General features: G+C 37.0%; 1 long non-coding RNA gene and 1 pseudogene across 1 annotated transcript in view; one reads left to right on the forward strand and one right to left on the reverse strand.

Moving 5' to 3' along the window:
- Nucleotides 1-18951, forward strand: part of LOC147822115 (uncharacterized) — a 63539-nt gene that overhangs the window by 5346 nt on the left and 39242 nt on the right. The gene's annotated exons all lie outside the window — the stretch shown is intronic.
- On the reverse strand, nucleotides 4395-7527 carry LOC147822116 (olfactory receptor 14A16-like; annotated as a pseudogene).

The following is an 18951-nucleotide window of genomic DNA, read 5'->3' on the forward strand; positions in this document are numbered from 1 at the left end:
GAAAGCAGAAAGAAGAGCAAGTAAATGCTGCAATTGTAGTCTGAGAATTTACAATGAACTAGAAATGTCTTAAGTATATCAATTAAACAAAAATATCCACTCAAATTGAAAGCCAAAAGGAAATTTATCAATTTTTGTTTCCCTAGGCCTAAAATTTTTATTTCTCCTTTTCAGCTGGTTCCTGTCAATGAGTTTTTAGTTCTTAGAAATAAATTTGCTTGTTTAGACTCAAATGGGATTAAAGAGGCACTGAAAAGATAACTAATATGTTTGATCATTCTGAAAACTTATATAAACAGCTTTGTGTGGAAATCTCAAAAAGTGAAAAAAAATAAAGTTGGGCTTAAACAAAGCAGTTCCTTTCACCCTTGAAAAAATACTCATGAAGGTTTTTTTTCCTGATTAATTTGTCCCAGTATGGCATGATTTACTGGCTTGATTTTTGTTGCCTTTAGCCATTCATTTTTATGAAATAGACTCAAATGGTACATAGTATTGTAATTTAGAACTGCCTAATAGGGCCTTGTCTCTGGGCTGGTATCCCTATTTATTTATTTGGAATGATTTGACTTTTACTATGTTACATGTATCAGATTCAAGGTGCTATTGAGAGAGAGAGAGAGAGAGAGAGAGAGAGAGAGAGAGAGAAAGGAGAGAGAAGCAAAGAGATCAGAGCAAAGAAATCGAGCATATATCATGAAATCAACCAATAACAAAGGCTTGTGGGGCTGTGGGGTAAGAGGAACCCTGCTCCACTGCTGGTGCGAGTGTAGACTGGTGCAACCACTGTGGAAATCAGTATAGAGATACCTCAAAGAACTAGGACTGGAAGTCCCATTTGACCCCACTATTCCACTGCTGGGGATCTTCCCCAAAGAATTAAAAGAATCATACCACAGTGATATATGTGTGCCCATGTTCATTGAAGCACAGGTTGTGATAGCTAAAACTTGGAAGCAGCCCAAATCTCCATCAACTGGAGACTGGATAAAGAAAATGTGGGGTTTTTAAAAAATAAAATGGAGTACTACTCAACCATAAAAAATGAAAAATTAGAGACATTTATAGATAAGTAGATGCACATTGAGGTGATACTCTTAAGTGAAATAAATAGGACACACATGTATAAATACTGAATAGTTTCTCTGGTGTGAGAAACTGAAAGTATAAATAAGGACTAAAATGTATAATAGGTAATGTGAAATAGGAAGAGAAGGAGCAAAGGGGAAGGAAGTGGGAGGGCTAGGGGAAAGCATAGAAGGGAATGGGATTAATATGAGAAAATGGAAGAATAGGAACAAAATCTTTGTAAATAGGGAGGACTGGAGGGGTTGAAGGGAGGGCTGGGCAAGGGTGAAAAATAAGAACCAAGAGAGATTATGTAAAGATATAAGTTTCCAATGATGAATGTCATTATACTGTATACCTAAAATGTACCAATGTTTAGAAGGAATAATCGATAATGCAAAATAGGAAGAAGAGGTCCAAAGGGGTAGCGGTAGTGGGAGGGGCAAGGGAAAGGAAAGAAGGGAAAGGAAAAATGCTGAGAAATGGGAAAAATGGAAATAAAGTCTTTGTAAATAGGGAAGGGTGGATTGGGTGAAGGGAGGGCTAGAAATGGGGAAAGAAAAGAACGAAGATGCATTATGTAAAGGTACAATTCCTAATGAGAAATGTAATTGTGTTGTATACCTAAAATGTACCAATAAAAGAATTTAACATAAAAAAGGAAAAATCATATTTTAAAAAAAAAAATCTTGACCATAAGGTACCTCCTGTTACTTTCCACTTCCCTGAAGGTAGTTACCAATATTATAAAGGGCCGGGGATTTAGCTCAGTGGTTCCACTGCCTGCTGCACAAGTGCAAGGACTCAAGTTCTATCCCCAGCACCATAAAACAAACAAACATCAAACAAAAAATATTAAAATATTTTGAAATGAAAAGTGCCAAGTTTAGGCCATCAGCTGCATAAGATATGAGTTATTTTGGCAGAATATCCCCTATTAAAACAAATAAGGGGTGAAAGAATTTTTAGACCACAACTTAAAGGAGTATCTGTGTAATATGAGAAATTTGGGCACCCATAGTAACTGATATGAGAGTGTTCAGGAGTCCTAGCCTTGTGTTGGGGTGTCCCCAAAAAAGGATGTGTGTCCCAGAGATTCTCTTGTGGACATGGCCTGGCCATGTCTCAGAAGTTATTTCTGAGAGTTTGGGCAGGTGATTATGCTCAAAATAGCTGCAGAAGTCCACAATAGAATGCAGCCCTGTGGGACAGACCCACAGGGGTCTGGGATGAACCTACACTTCCCAGGGGCACCTGGGGTAAGGTAGAGGTGAATCTTAGCAGTGCTGTGTTGGATAATGAAGTGTCCAGTGTTGAGTAAAGGGTTACCAAGAAATGACATATAACCTTATGTGATCATAAGGAAGAGGGGGAGAAAGAGAGGGAAGAAAGGGGGTGAGTAGTTCACAAAAGGAAGAGGTGAGGGATATTGAGGTCATCCTCTTGAACTCTGCCCTGCATTAGGCACCAGATTTTAGGCCAAAAGGAAAAGAAGCAAGGGTACAAGCTCAACAGGACAGGCTTATTTCATTACAAACCTGAGAGGGACTGCTCTGGCTCTCAAGACCAGACCAACAACTCTCATATTGTTTATAAGGTCTCTATAGGCTCATGAGTAAAAAAAAAATGGGCTCTGTTAAAGGGCATTTCAAGTCAGGGAAAACATTTTCCCCAGTGGTTCATCAGAAAAAAGACTGACATCTAGAGGACATGAAGAATTTTTTAAAAATCAGCCCAATGAAATTTAAAGACCCAATCCAATAATGGCCATATGAGATGACACACACTTCTCAGATGAAGTGTAAACTGCAAAGAAAGGCATGAAAAAATGTTCAACATCACTGGTCATTTAAGAGATGCAAATTTAAAAAACCCTGAGATTACACCTCAGTCCAGAAAGAATGGCCCTTATCAAGAAATCAACCAATAACAAATACGTGTGGGTCTGTGGATAAAAAGGAACCCTTCTACAATGTTGGTGGGAGGGTAGACTGGTGCAAGCACTATGGAAATCAGTGAGGAGATACTGAAAAAAACTAGGATTAGCGATCCCATTGTACCTACCTATTCCACTTCTAGGGATATTCTCAAAAGAATTAAAGCATCAAACCACAGCAATATATGCACACCCCTGTTTATAGTGACAGTTTGTAATAGCTAAATCTTGGGGAAAAAACACAAATGCCCATCAACTGATCAATGGATACAAAATATTTTTTTATATAATGGACTACTATTCAGGTAAAAATAAGAATAACCTTGAGGCATTTCTAGATAAATGGATGCATACTCTTTAATGAAATAAATCGAACACACATGTGTAAGTATCACATTTTCTGTCTGCTGTGAAAAACTGAAAAAGTACATAAGGACTAAAGAGAATCACATTGGGAAATTGAAAGAAACTGTTCAAAATTATACCAACTTTGAGATATCTTACTAATAATCAACAAAAGTTTCATGCTGAAAGTATAGTATTATTAGAAAATAAGCTAGAGATGGATTAGCAATTAAAAATATATTCTCTTAAGGTCATGATGCAAAAGGTATTTACCATTTTTTATTCTCTAATAATTTTTGTTATGTAGAATTAATTTTCATAGAATAACTTTTTTATTAATACCTACTATTAAATTAAAATAAAAAGAATTAAAATAAAATCTAATTGGTCACAAAGGGGGAAAATAGAAAGAGTAAGGCTATATTTCACATAAATAAACCAAAGTTTAAAGAAGGATAAAAAGACAATGGAGACAAGACCAAAACAAATGGAATATAAAACAGGTTAAAAACTCTTTTGGAATTGTGGGTTTTGAGTTTGTCACATGGAAGGAAAAGCCTTGCAATTGAGACCTCTTTGATTCTGGACTTCAGCCTGAGCACCATCATGGCTGCCTCTGGACCTCGCAGTTCTCAGGCCTCTCAGGGCTGTCCTAAACCCCAGAAGAAGTAAGTCATTAGCATAGATAGCAGGAAACTTTGAACCCAAGTAATGAGATCTATGTAACTGCACTGTAACTACAGATACTTTGATATGAAGTGTATTTCCCACATTGAGAATAAAATATGTTGTTGTTGTGACTGCCGAAAAGTACTGTGAGTTCTCATTATATTTTCAAATGTTGTTGGAGAACATAAATCATCCAGAATTTGATGTAAATTCCCATGATACAAAGTTAATAGTGAAAAGAGAGCCACTGAATTGAAAATTTCCAACAGGGAAGATTAAACATTGACCTAATACTTCATTATACACTGAATGAGAGAATTTTTTGGAGTAGCAAAAGGGAATAGAACTGTTATGAGCAACTGAATCACTAACAAAATTAAATTTTACATCTTTTTATTAAAATGAAAATCCTAGACATTTCCCCAGTTATCACATTCCTCAAGGCAGCCTGCAGCTCCTGGTTTCTCAGGCTGTAGATAACAGGGTTAACCGCAGGGGGAAGCACGGTGTAAAGCAGTGATGTCAATGATTTCGGTGAAGATGAAGTTATAAAAGTTTCAGCTACATATGAAACAGACCCAGAACAGAGGAACAATGTCACTACAGTGACGTGAGGCAGGCAGGTGGAAAGAGTTTTCACTCTTCCCTTTGAAGATGGGATTTTCAGTACAGTAAAAAAAATGTGAACATAAGACACAAGCATCACAACAAAACACATGAAAACAGCCACACAGCTAGCAATGATCAACCCATGCTCCAGCAAAGGCTCTCCATTACAGGAGAGTTTGAGAAGTGCTGGGACCTCACAGAAGAACTGGCTCACCTTGTTGGCCTCACAGAAACCGACAGAGAATGTACCTGCCATGTGCAGGGCCCCATAGATGCATCCCCCAAGCTAGGAGGCTGTCACCATCTGAACACAAGTGTCCCTGTTCATGAGAGCCTCATAGTGCAGCGGGTAGCAAATGGCAGCATAGCTGTCATAGGACATCCCTAGAAGGAGCACAATCTCTGTGTCTGCAAGGACAAACAGAAAGAAAACCTGCAAGGCACAGCCCAGGAAGGAGATAGAATAGATGTCGGTTAGAGTGTTCATGATGGACTTAGGGACAGTGACTGAGATGTAGCAGATATCGATGAAGGACAGGTTCTTCAGGAAGAAGTACAAAGGAGATTGGAGATGATGGTCAGCAGTGATGAGGACCATGGTGAGGAGGTTTTCCATCAGGGCTGTCAGGTAAATCAGAGAGAAGAGCATGGCCTACACCTTCTGGAGCATCGGGTTATCAGAGAATCTTGTCAGCAAGAACTCTGTGAAGTTCCTCATGTTGGCTAATTTCTTAGCCCTGCTGCTTCTTCACAGTAGGAATAGATAGCACTGGTTTCTCATTCACAGAAAGTATCCTAATTATATTTTCTAGTCATACTGATTTAACTCAGCTTGATTCTGTTAAAGTTTGAGGTCATCAGAATACTATTGAAAAATCACGACATAGCTCTCCATCTTATGATTCTTACACAGAACAAAGAGAACTATGCTTGATGTGAAAGATAAGAGGAGTGGACAAAAATGAAATGAAATGAAGTTTGTTGGTTTCTCAGGAATAGAACGTGTTCTGGCATCTTTCTTGCCTTAGATCATCTAGCTGGTAGCTGTAATGTTGAGGATGGAACTTGTAACTTAGCTAACATATTTCATAGGAGTAGAAGGTACATATAGCAAAAATATGTCTATTTTGTCAGATCTTTGTAGGAGTCATTGAAAAAATATTTTGAAAAATAACAATGGGTAGTGTGGTTTTGTCGAATGAAGTTGAAAATATGAAACCACAGGTGGAAAGTTTGAGGATATGCAAGAACAAAGTTCTCATGGTGATGATAAAGGTCTTGGCTGACATTAGATGGAAATATTTTAGCAGGATGTAATAGGGTGTCCAGATTGTGCTTTTCTGTGTAGTTCACTGGAGATGTGGTGCACACCTACTCTTTTAGCAGCATGACAGCTCGCATCTTCTATAAATAAAATTATCACCCAATAATGATGGCAGGCTCCTGCCTCAATTTCACATTTTTAGGTTTTTTTTCTTATCCCTGTGCTCTACCTCTAGTTTTAAAATAACCATGGGTGGTTTAGACTCACAGTAATACCCAGGAGCACCAGAACACCCTCTATTCCTCTTTCTTCTTGCAACATATTAATTGCAGCAAATGTCACCAGCTCTCTCAGCTGATGGATAGGACATCACTAGCATTCCTTCTTCTTGAGGTATCAGAGCAAAGACCTTTACATAATTTACCCATTTAAGTCATCCAAATTTGCAGGGAATTTTTCCTCAAAATTTGTTAAACATGGTAGTCAGGACAAAATGAGATTGGAATATCCCAATAAGCATACAGGGTCAGACACTCCTCTTATGTCCCTCAACTACCTGTGTCCATAGAAATGGGTAAGAAAAAGCTCTTCAGAATCTATTCTCAAAGGTCAAGATCAACCCAGAAGAGCTTTGTATTCCACAGTCAATGCTAATTTATTCCTTGTACAATTCCTGTGTGATTTGAGTTGCAGACTTCCTTAGCAGTTTTGGCACTGGTCCAAAGCTAATGTATATTTATCACTGCATAGCTGAAGTGGCAATTAAGTGGAAGAAATGGTAAAGGGTACTGTTGAAACCATGTCCTCTGAGAATCCAGGAGACAACCTTAAACGTCTAGATGCAAGATGACTCAGAAGGGTGATATATATATTAAAAATTTTGGAATATTTTAAATTTTAAAATATACATTGCTGGGGGTTTTACAATAATTTTTTAAATAGTAGGTAAAATATTTGCATTCAAATAGAGTTCAGTGACACACATTAAACCACACATGTTGTATATTTTATATTCCATTACTTCTGCTATTTTTAAATTTTTTGTCAGTAGTATCTATAGAAATGTGTCAAAGAAAATACCAAACTATACAGGACACCTAACTTTAAGAGAAGCTTACCTGTAGAAACCTACTCAAATTTTTCTTCTCAGATGTATAATACATTTTGGTATTCTTTAAATATATTTTGTTTATTCCTTCACATATTGATGGACATTTAGAATGATTCCACATTTTAGTTATTGTGAACAGTGCTGCATTTGAAAAATCAACCCAAATATCTCATTGTGTCCTTGCATTCTATACCTTTATATACACACTCAGGAGTTTGGAGGCAGGAAGTAGATTGGAGAAATTTTTGAAAGAGGGATCCTAAATACTAGAGGGAAAAGGAGGAAGCTGGGTCTCCAAAAGCCACAAAGTGCCTGCTTTTGACAACTGACCACTGCTGAGAAAAATAAGAGAGCACATGTGCTATAGGCTTCCAGTTGGCCTATGATAAGTTCTTCAGAAAGCACAGACCACCCACTTCTGAAGCCTAAGCCATGCCAAGGAGTGATGAGCTATGGAATACAATGGCACCTCAGTTCATAAACTTAATTTGGTCTACAATTCTTATTGCTTACTGAATTGGTCATGAACTGAAGCAAATTTTCCCATAAGGTTAAATGTAAATAGTTAATCCATTCTGAACCATATGTATTTTTAACCATAAAAATACAAAACACATCACAATACAGTATAAAGAGAGGGAACACTCTCCTTGCTTGTGGCAGCTTCTGGCATGGAGGGCCAGAAGATGGTTGGGAAGGAGAGTATTGTTTGGAGAGAGAGTTCCCCTCCATAAGGACATTGGGGAGATATCCTTCAGGGGTTTCCTTTCTTCTTTGTCTCTTAGCTTCAGGGTCAAATTTGAAGATAAATCTTTCTAATGTCACTTGTTTTTTTCTGTGCTGAATAATCTTCCTAAAATAAGATAGTATATTATCATTTATCAGATTCAATACTGTTTATTACAGTTATGTTGTTCTAGTGCTTCTTAAAGAAACCTTGGGACTCTTTCCATTTTTCCATAATGGATTTTATCAAATAGCTGCAAACCTCCTCCCTGTCTTCCTCATTCTCACTGGAATGCTGCTCAATAAAGGCCTTCAGTGGCTCATTCTGGAGTTCAGCAGGTTTTTGCATCATCAGCTCCTCCTTATGGTCTGCAACAAGCTCCTCTATATCTATCCAATTGACATCTAGACCCAAACTCCTGCAGAGAGTCACAATCTCCTCCACTACCTCTGCTTCAGACCCTTCAAAGTCACCTTCGGTGACACATTCTGACAACAGTTTCCTTCCAGGCTTAGTTTAAGGTCCAGTAAGTGACATCTTCTCAGACTTTGTCAATGAAGTTCATGGAGTGGAGGACATTGAAATGCTTCTTCCAAAACCCTTTCAGAGTCAAGGATGTCTCTTTGGTGATATTAAGACACCTGGTGAAGAGGACCTTCATGTACAGCTCCTTGAAGTTGCTGATGACTTGCTGGTCCATGGGTTACAGAAGAGGTGTTGTGTTGGAAGTGAAGAACCTGAACTTAATGAAGTCATACTCAGCACCCATGTCACTCACCAAGGCTGGTGGTGTTCTGGAGCATTGTCCATCAGAAGAAGGCACTTGCAGGTAGTTGTCAGAAAGGTATTTCTTAATGGTTAGTGTGAACACCTCCTGCAACCATTCCATGAACAACAGCCTTGTGATCCAAGCTTTCCAATTGCCCTGTACCAGACAGGCAGTCTGGGCTTGTACACATACTGTTCCTTGAATACTGAGGGATCTGGGACTGGGACATTAGCAATGGCTTAATCTGCAGATCATTGCTTGTGATCACACAAAGCAAAAGGCTCAATCTATCCTTTGTGGGGTGGGCTTGTGCCAGGCAGGGCCTCACCCTGCTGCATGATATAGGTTCTTTTTAGCATCCTTTTTCAGAAGAGCCCTGTTACATTGCACTTGAGCACTTGTTAAGTGATATATTCTTCTGCCTTCATGAATTCTGTGAATCCTTACTTGTAGGCTTCTGCAGTGGGCTTGTCAGAACTGGAAGCCTCACTTTCAGGCTGCTGTACCATTTAACCCAGCACAGAGGAGGAGGGTTCCAGGCCACTATACAACCAGCCCAAGAAAAGAGGAGGTGAGCTACATTCAATATAGATGAGGAGGCTTCTGGGTTGTGGTACCACTGCCTCAAGTGCAGAGGAGGAGGCTTATGGGATGCTGTACCACTGGCCCTACTGCAGAGGAGGTGAGCTTTCCCCAGCACTATGGAGGTGAAGCTGTGCAGGTGCCAGAAGCACACACCCCTCCCCACTGTCAAAATGAGAAGACACAATAATAAGTCTCAAAACCAGACTTCCAGATCACATAAAACCCCAAAGGGAAATGAGAAGGAACACTCTGATACTCTACCACCTGGACACCCTGAAGTGGCAACAAAAGAGGATCTGGAAAAAATGAAATCAGAAATAATTTCTCATATAATAGCAGAGATTGGGCTCATAGTGCAAGAGATGATGAATACATTTAGAGAAAACACACATAAAAAACTAGAGAAGTTGAGAAATATGATGGAATCCCAACATAGGAAATAAATGGAATCCATAAAACAGATGCAAATAGACATCCAGGAGATTAGGAACTTCATTGAAAATTTATGCAGCAGAAAGAGCCAATGTGAGGATATAATTTCAGATATAGAAGATAAGATTGCAATTAGTGACCAGGGAAAGAAAAATTTCTTAAAATTGTAAGGGGTCATGAGAAATAAATCAAGCAACAGTTAGACAATGCAAAGAAGAATAACATAATACTGATAAGAGTCGATGAAGAAACAGGAGAGATTGAAGATGATATAAAAAACTGTTCAGAGAAGAGATGAGAGAAAACATTCCAAGCAGGGCAAAAGAACTTAGCATACAGATAAATGAGGCATACAGGACTCCAACTAGCCTTGATAAAAAAAAAATTCTACACATAGGCATATAATAGTTAAGATTCCATAAACCCAAGAGAAGAACAGAATTCTATAAGCAGTTAGAGAAAAGAAAAATCACATACAAAGGAAAGCCCATCAGTGTCACAACAGACTTCTCAATGCAAACCCTTAAGGCAAGAAGAGCATGGAGTGATATACTTCAAGCCCTAAAGAAAAACAGTCTCCAACCCAGACTGATGTACCCTACAAAACTACCTTTCAAAATTGATGGAGAAATAAGATACTTTCATGACAAAGAGCTCCAGAGGAAGTTCATGAATATAAAACTAGTACTACAAAAATTTTAGACAATATCCTAGGAAAAGAAAATGAGGATCATAAACCCAGGAAGCCCAGCTGAATGAATCCATCAGGTATAACAACGAATTAAATGCAAAGGGGGAGAATCCAACAAAGAGAATAAGTCATGAAAATGATAAGTCAATACATATCAGTTATAACCACCAATGATAATGATCTCAATTCGCCAATCAAAATAAATAAACTGGCAGAATGGGTCAAGAAGCTTGATTCAACAATATACTGCATACAAGAAACACACCTAATTCAAAAAGAAAGTCATAAATTGAAAGTTAAAGGGTGGAAAACCCTATGTGAAAGGAACCACAAGAAATCAGGAGCAGCTATCCTGTTGCAGATCAAGTGATTCTCAAACCAACACTGATTAAGAGAGACAATGAAGGACACCACATCCTTGTAAAGGGAGCAATACAAGAGGAAATGATGACAATTGTAAATATATATGTACCAAACTCTAGTGCACCCAACTATATAAAACAAATACTAATGGACAAGAAAAATCATACAAGCACTAATACAATAGTAGTGGGGGACCTCAATACCCCACTGTCACAAATAGATCAACTAGACAAAAAATAAGCAACAAAATACTAGAACTCATTCAAACTCTTGAAAACATGAACTTACCAGATGTTTACAGAGTGTTTCACCCCACAAAATCAGAATAAAGAATTTTTTCATCTGAGCACGGGTCATTCTCCAAAATAGACTGCATCCTCACTCAGAGAACATGTTTAAGTAGGTGCAAAGGAATTGAACTTATCCCCTATATATTGTCAGACCTTAGTATGATGAAATTGGAGATCAATAGCAAAAGAAACCATAAAAATTTCATAAGCACATGGAAATTGAACAAAATACTTCTGAGTAACCAATGGGTCACAGAGGAAAGTAAAGAAGGAATCTCACAGTTCCAACAATTAAATGGAAATGTCAATACAACATATCATAATCTATGGGAAACAATGAAAGCAGTCTCATGAGGTAAATTCATAGCAGTGAATACCAATATTAGGAAAACAGAGTGAGCCCGAATAAACAACCTGATGCTGAACTTCAACCTTCTAGAAAAAGAAGACCAAGACAAATGCAAAGCTCATACAAGGGAGGAAATTATAAAGATCAAAGCAGAAATTAATGCAATGGAGACTAAGAGAATAATACAAAAATTCAATGAAGCCAAGAGTCTGTTCTTTGAAAGAACAAGGAAAATTGACAACCCTTATCCAAAAAAAAAGGCCCATATCCATGCAATTAGGAATGAAAAGGACGAAATTACAACAGACTCTGCAGAAATCCAGAAAATTATCAATACCTAATTCATGAACTTATAAGGCAATAAGATGGAAACCACAGAAGAAATGGAGTGACCCCTAGATATGTATGAATTACAAAAGCTTAACCAAAAAGACCTAAAACGTCTAAACAACCAAATATCATCAATGAAATTGAAAATATAATTAAAAACTTAGGAGTAAGAAAAGCCTGGGTCCTGATGTCTTCACTACTGAATTCTACAAGACGTTTAGAGAGGAATCAGTGCCACAGCTGTTTAAAATCTTCAATGAAATTGAAAGGGAAGTAATACTCCCAAATTCATTAACGGAAGCAAGCATCACCTTGATCCCCAAAGCAGAGAGAGACCCAAATGAAAAAGAAGTCTTCTAGACTTAATAACCAAATTCGGTAGAGTAGCTGGATACAAGGTCAACACAGAAAAATCAATAGCTTTCCTCTACACAAACAACAGAATCACTGAAAGAGAAATAGGGCAAACAATTCCTTTCACAATAGCATCCAAATAACTGAAATACACAGGGATCAACCTATCAAAAGAAATCAAAAATCTCTTCTCTGAAAACTATAGCACTCTTAAAAGGAGATTGAAGAGGATATCAGAAAATGGAAAGACATCCCTTGTTCCTAGGTAGGAAGAATCAACATAGTGAAAATGGCCATTCTTCCAAAACTCCTTTATAGATTCAATGTAGTCTCAATTGTAATCGCAGCAGCATACTTCTCAAACCTTGAGAAAACAATGCAAAAATTCACCTGGAACAAGAAACCTAGAATAGCAAAACCAATTCTAGGTAACAGAGACATGGCAGGAGGTATCACAACCCCCAACTTGAAACTATACTACAAAGCTACTGTGATAAAAACAGCATGGTACTGGCAAAGAAACAGATTTGAGGACCAGTGAAACAGATTAGAAGGTGCAGAAACAACTCCAGACACACTTAGCTACCTCATCTTTGACAAAGAGCCAAACACCCTCACTGGAGGAAAGATAGTCTCTTTATTAAATGGTGCTGGAAAAATTGAGTTTCAATTGGCCAAAGATTAAAACTAGAACTATATCTCTCACCTTGCACTAAAATAAAGTTGAAATGGATTAAAGATTAAAGATAAATATTAAATCAGACACGCTGAACAGGCTGGAGCAGACATTAGGTAGAACACTTGAAGACATTGTTGCAGCAAAAGATTTTATGAACAAAATCTCAGTTGCACTTCAACTAGAACAATCAACAAGTGGAATATCTTCTTATTAAAAAGCATCTGCATAGCAAGAGAAACCACCAACAATATGAAGAGACAAACTATAATTTGGGAAAAAGTTTTTCCTCAAACAAAGTCTACTATCTACAATCTATAAAAAACTTTATAAAATCAGACCTCTGAAATTTAAAGACTTAATCCAAAAATGGGCATCTGAAATTAACAGATATTTCTCAGGCAAAGAAGTAGAAATAGCAAAAAAATAAAAATACGATAAAATGTATAATGTCACTGGTCATTCAGGGGATGTGAATGAAAATAATGCTGAGATTCCACATTGCCCCAGAAAGAATAGCTGCTATCCTAAAATCACCCAATAACAAATGCTGGTGGGGCTGTGGGGAAAGCGGAACACTCCTCCACTGCTGGTGGGAGCATCAACTGGTGCAACCACTGTGGAAATCAGTATGGAGACACCTCAAAAACTAGGAAGGGAAGTCCCATTTGACCCAGATATTGCCCTGCTTGGTATCTTCCCCAAAGAATTAAAAGACTCATACCACAATGATATATGTATATCTATGTTCATAGAAGCACAATTTGTAATAGGCAAAACCTAGAGGCAGCCCAGTTGCCCATCACCTGGAGACTGGATAATGAGAATGTGGTTTTTGTAAATAAGAGGGAATACTATTGTACCATAAAAAATAAGAAGTTATAGCCATTTATAGCTAAATGGATGCACATTGAGGTGATACTCTTAAGTGAAATAAATATGACATATGTAAATACCAAATAGTTTACCAAATAGTGTGAGAAACTGAAAGTGTAAATAAGGACTAAAAGGTATAATAGACAATGTGAAATAGGAAGACAAGTGGCAAAGGGGAAGGGGAAGTGGTAGGGATAAGGGAAAGGAAAGAAGTGAATCAAATTAGTATGAGAAAATGAAAAAATGGAAATAAAGTCTTTGTAAATAATAAGGGATGGAGGGGTTGAAGGGAAAGCAGGGGATTGGGGAAAAATAAGAACCAAGATATATTATGTAAAGGTAGAAATTTACAATGATGTATATCATTATATGATATACCTGAAATGTACCAATAAAATTTAATTAAAAAATGACCTGGAAACCTCACCATGTCTTATCATACCCTGGATGCCATTTCTCTTGTGGAATGTGTTAAACCACCCTCTACCTGCTTAAATTCATCCACTTGTTGCACTGGTAGAGGATTTTCTTGCAGTAAATCACTGTGCATTCTCCTGGCTTTTTCACAGATAACAGGTCCATTAATGCTATCACCTGCAAGCTATTTTTCATTCAGCCATGCTAACAAAAGTTTTTGCACCTCTTCCAGCATTTGTTTCCTCTGCTTAGTTGACATCTTTACACCTTTTGCCACATCAGCTCCTTTGGTGGCATCTTTATTTTTCAAAATAGTAAAGATGTTGATTTTGCCATCTTGTACTCTAAGGCCAGACTAGTCACAGGATACAATGCTCACATTTTCCTACAATTTCCTTCTTTGATTCTATGGTTATTTTCTTCAAAACCTTCATACCTTTCTTTCTTTGTGCATTCTTGTCACCTTCATTACTGCTTTGCACTTTCTTTTTATCATCAATTTCTCTGCAATTTCTTTGGAGCCATGCTGGATTGAATAATACTGTACAATATTCTACATACTAAAAAGTGCACAAAAATCTTTGTGCCAAGTGTTCACAGGTCTGGCTGTGACCACAATCTTGTGTAGAGGAAGCAACAACCACGTGTCTGTGAGAAGAAAGATGGTGGAACAAAATTTTTCATGCATAGAAATGTTTATGAACCAAGGTATTACTGTATCCCAAAGAGCCAAAAGTGACTACTTGATTGAATTATAATTAATCCTAATCGCATTCACATTGTGTTTTTGACACCCTGGTAGGCTTTGGGCACCATGACAGTTCTCCAAAGTTCCATATAGTAACAGAAACTCCTACTTCAACAAAAAGGAAAGTTCTCCTTGATTAGAGTGAATTTCCATTCCATTTCAAAAAGATTCTCCCTCCATTTACCAACCGTACATCACCTCTGGCAACTGGATTCTTCCGGGCTGTGTGTCCCTCTTAGGTCATAGATCTAGACAGTCACACTGCCCAACAATAGTGGAATTGCTGGATCATGTGGTAGATCAATGTTTAGCTATGTATTTCAGTAAATGAACACGGCTCTCTACCATGACTACACCATTTACGTCCCAACCAGCAATACCAAAGAAATAGTTTTTCATACCTCACAAGAATTTGGTCTTTTTTCATTATTTTTTATTTTTTAATGAGAAATTTCCAATCTAATATATGTAGGACATATCTCATGTCTTTTTGTAGTGAATAAAGATATAAATATCCTTCCACGTGCTTTATTTCCAGTGGTATATTTCCTTTGGAGAAATGCCCATGGGTGTCCTTTGCCTGTTTTTAATCAGGTGTTTATGTTCTTTTTTATTGTATCTTATAACCCAGTAAATAAAAATAGTATACAAGTGACTTGTTATTCTTATCTCTAATTCCATGAGTTGCATTTTCACTAGGTTTATAGCATCTTGATTATATATATATATATATATATATATATATATATACACACAGGGTATAGAGACAGAAGTTTCTGGCCCTTCACAATTCGGCTGTGTTGGAAGTAGTCCAGTCAGCTAAGTTCAGTTCCAGCCAATGTTAATTTGGTTCAACTAAATTCTTCCCTTCTGAATTAAATATGTGTTCTCTTTATCAAAGACTTTCTTATGCTTTCATTTTCATTCTACAGTCTGGCCTGCTAGATGCTAGTTATCAGCAGGTGTCCCAAGGCCTGCTGAGCTTAACCCCTTCCCATGATTGTAACAAATAAACAGTGGATATTCTGGGAGACCTTTGTCTTTGCTGCCCAGAGTAGCTTAGATAAGCCCAAGACTCAGTTTCTCTCAACACTCTGTCTCTGTGTCTTTATTTTCCACTTTCTAATCTCATGGACATCATACAGGCTCACAGCAGCCCAGGACCAACTGAAAAGGTCTCTGGTAATGTCCCCCTTTCCATTACCTACAGTCATCAGTCATGTTGTTTTACCACTCTGTTCTTCAAAGGGATTTATAGTTTCTGGTCTTTCATTTTGGCCTTTGGTTCATTTTGAATAATTATTGTGCATGGTGTAAGACTAGGGCTGAATCACTTTCTTTTGCAATACACTTTGCAGATCTGGCTAACCAAAGATGTTACCCTTTGCCTTCTGGCAGCTAGCATCTCATAATTAGATGGTACATGTCTAAATTACATACATTACATGGATTTTATGCACGCCATTAAAATATGCACCTACTGCTTTTATTATTTTCTATTTACTTTTCATTTTTACTTGCTACATAATATCTGTACTTATTCAGGGAGTGTAACATTAAATATTGTACAAGAATACATTTTATAATGACATTCTTAATGATTATTATTTTCATTAAGTTAAACTTTTCTTTTGTATTGACACCTTCAAAAATCTCTACTGTAGATATTTGGAAATATGAAATGCATTATTTTAACTACACTAACCCTGCTGAACAAAAAAAACACAAGCACTTGTTACTATCTCTATGCAACACCTTTCCACTGAGCAACACCACCCTACTGACCCTACTGGCTAACCCAGCCTTGGGCTCTACTCTCAACTTCTGTGAGATTGAATTTTTTAGGTTTCATATATACCTTATTTACTTTTCTCATTACTGAGACAAAATACACAATCTCTAAAGTTAAAAGAGGAAAGGTTTATTTTGTCTCATACTTTGTAGAGGTATCAATCCATAATTGGCTGGCTCCAAGGCAGGGTGCCATGGCAGACAGGCAGAGTGAGGAGAAACAGGTCATGGTATGACACCCAGAAAGCAACAGAAACAGCAAGCAGGAAGCTTCCCTTTCCCTTTTATTCCACACAGGTTACAAACCTGTTGGGTGGTACTACCCACGCCAAGGTTGTTGGTTCTATTTTCAGTAAATCCATTCAGCCACACCCAGAACTATGCTAATTCCAATCATTGGAATAAGGGTACCACACACCCTCAATCCCAGTATCACACCCTTAATCCACATTCACACATCTTTGTTCCAGCCACATCTGAAAAGCCCCAACCATCATCACATCAGACTTAAAACATAAGAATGAGATCATTAAATATTTGTTTTTCTGTGAATAGTGTTCTGATGGTGAAAGATGCAGTCAATATTTAAATTAACTAAGAAACATTACAGTAAAAGACATATTGCTAAGAATAATGAAATAAGTGTGCTCAAACAAGAGTGAGTAGTAATGACTTTTTGTAATTTGAGGGGTGATTCATGGCAATGTGTATTTTACTATAATAAAATTATAAAATTTAAATGTTTACCATATTTTATGATTACCCTGTCATTGATCAAAGGCCAATGGAAATTTCTGTCAAATGAAAACTTTCCAGTGTGTTGTAAACCTCCCTATTCACTAACTCTGGAATGATGAGACTTTTCTGTCTCCCAAAGTCAAAATGATCATGAAAGGTAAATATTTTAATTGACTTGGGATAATAAGGAAGCCATGACAGCATAATTAAAGACACCCAAGAAAGAGCACTTCCAGAACTGCTACTGGAAGAGGCAAGAATGCTGGGATAATTGTCCAAAGTAAGAGGGAGTATTTTGAAAGGGATCCATGGCAATGTATCTTTCCTGTAATTTTTTAATTTAAACACTTACTGCATTTTGTTATCACATGTCATATATCACTTCACTTTCTCTTTTTCTATTTCTCATTTGATGAACATCTAGGTTAATTCTATGTTTTTCTATTGTGAATAGTACAGTAGTAAAAATGGGAATATAGACATATTTTGACATGTTAATTTTATTTACATTAATACTCAGTAATGCAATTGCTAGATCACAGGATATTTCTACACTTTTAAGAAATTTATATACTCTTTTCCATAATTCCTATAGAAATTTACATTTACACCTGCATTGCCTAAGAGTTCTACGGTCTCCACAGCCTCATCAGCATTTAGTTGTGCCTTTTTTGTAATAGCTGTTACATCTGAAGTGAGGTGATAGTTCATTGTGATTTTTACTAGCATTTCTTTGATAATTAATTATTTTGAACAATTTTTCATACTTTTTAGACATTTTGCTTATTTTTAGAAATTTATACTCACTTGTTTAGCCTCTGTTATGATTATTTGTTCTTTTGCTATTGAATTATTTGAGTCCCTTCAAAATTTTAGATATTACTCTCTCTTCAAATTTATAGTTCACAAATAATTTCCCCCAAACTGTAAACTTTCTTGAATGTGTCAATTTTCATTATTGTTGCTTTTTTTGTCTGGTTTTTGAATGTTATATCTAAAAACTCATTGGTCAGACCAATAGCATAAAGCATTTGCCCTGTTTTCTTCAAGTAGTTACGTGTTTTTGAGACTTGAACATAAATATTTAGTTCAATTTGTTGATTTTTGTGTATGATGAGCAGCAAAGCCTTACTTTTCCTCTTCTGTATGTGGACACACAGGTTTCTTATTTCTTTTTCAAGAAATGTTTTCGCCCTATGGTTCTTGGCATTTCTGTTATAATCAGTTAGCTGTTTATGGTGCATTGGTTGCTTTGCTGTCATTGCTGAGACAAAATACATGATACAAAAAGTTAAAGGGGAAAAGGTTCAGTTGCTCATAGTTTGTAGAGGTTTTAATCCATAATAGACGGGCTCCAAGGCAGTGATGGCAAATAGGCATCGCAGAGGAGAAACAACATGGTGCACACAAGGTAGCAAAAGTAAAAAGGTACCTTCACAGTATCTTTCTACTGCTTTTATATTATTCAGACTACTTAGAGTGGGTAGCACTCACACTCAATCCTAGTTCCCTTAGGAACTAATGAATCAATCAAACACTCTAGATTTAGCCACCTAGGAAAAGTATGAGACTTTGGGGCAACACCTAAATATAAACCATAACATGTGGATTTATTTCCAAGTCGTCTATCCTGTTCCACTTTTTCTGTCTGTTTTCATGCCAATACTATGCTGTATTAATTAACATGGACTTGGTGTATAATCTGAAGTCAGATGGTCTTTTGTATTAAATCTCACTCTTTTTGCTCCATATTGCTTTGTCTATTTAGAATCTTTTGTACACATTCATGTATTTCTCCCCTGTACTATGTGTT

This window comes from Heterocephalus glaber, unplaced genomic scaffold (assembly GCF_053883595.1).
Source record: "Heterocephalus glaber isolate CG9 unplaced genomic scaffold, H.glaber_assembly_v1.0 deba00001673, whole genome shotgun sequence".
NCBI lineage: Eukaryota > Metazoa > Chordata > Mammalia > Rodentia > Bathyergidae > Heterocephalus > Heterocephalus glaber.